The sequence below is a fragment of the Nannospalax galili genome, unplaced genomic scaffold (assembly GCF_000622305.1).
Source record: "Nannospalax galili isolate Female #2095 unplaced genomic scaffold, S.galili_v1.0 scaffold16, whole genome shotgun sequence".
NCBI lineage: Eukaryota > Metazoa > Chordata > Mammalia > Rodentia > Spalacidae > Nannospalax > Nannospalax galili.
This window is the reverse complement of record NW_008339910.1, coordinates 3,588,938-3,590,008: the sequence shown is the minus strand read 5'-3', so window position 1 is coordinate 3,590,008 and position 1,071 is coordinate 3,588,938.

Sequence of the window (1,071 nt, the reverse complement as noted above, 5' to 3'; positions counted from 1 at the left end):
CTGGCCAACAGCCCACATAAAACAGGTAATGCAGATACCCAAAGTTCAGTGCCTTGCCACAGTAGGAGGGAGATTATCTCACACCTACTACCCCGTCCAAGGCTCAGGGACTTTTGTGGAAGAGATTGGCAAAAAGAATATAAGAGCCAGAGGAAGGGGTGGAGTGTTAACTGGAAATGTCCTCCAACCACTACTGCCAGCAAGTTATAGTCACACCTTCTTCCCACTCTCATCAAGGAATAGAGGGGATAATCACTCACCTCTCCTACCCAATCAGTCAACCTGAGCTGCATGTAGGGGAGAGGCAAAGGACATATAAGCAAAGAACACCAAGAGGCACCTCTCTCACCATTTTGTGTGGCTGTTGGGAGGTCACAGGATCTGTTTTTGAGTGTGGACTTTACAGCACAGTCATAAATGTGGGGCACTCACAGTTCTGTAAATAAACCCCTACCCTATGCTCTGTTAAAAAAAAATCTAAAAATAAAATACACTTTCTTGTCCAAAGGAGATGGGCCTAGCTCCTTAAAATTTTAGCCTTAGGATTATTAACCTTTGGCACACAAGCCAAAGATAGCAGATACTTGCAAGTTTCCTGAAGCTAGAAACTCTCCTTCAGGGAAAGGATGCCTGCACTGCATTGTGACCATGCTTACCCTGGCAGCAGTACAGCCAGCTCATGCAGCAAATGATGCAAAGAAACAGTAAAAAGGATTTCTATCCAATTTGCAAGCCCTTTGTTCTATGAAATCACATGCAAAAAGACAAAGAGATACGTCTGTACGCATTGTTTTCTTTTATTCTTATTTCAGAGCAAGAATGTGCTTCAGAGAAGATAGCTGCATATCCCAGCTAGGATCAGAAATTCTCTTTGAAAATTCAAAAACAATTCTTTATCGGGAGAAAGATTTACAGGAAAGCTCGATGAAACAGATAGTCTGATCACCCGGTAGAGGTTACCTTGCTGTTGAATATATTTTGTTTTATTTGCTTGTGTTAGTTATCTCTAGGACTACAGATACTAACAAGACCCCTTTGCTAATATGATCTGAGATCTAATTCTGTTTGACT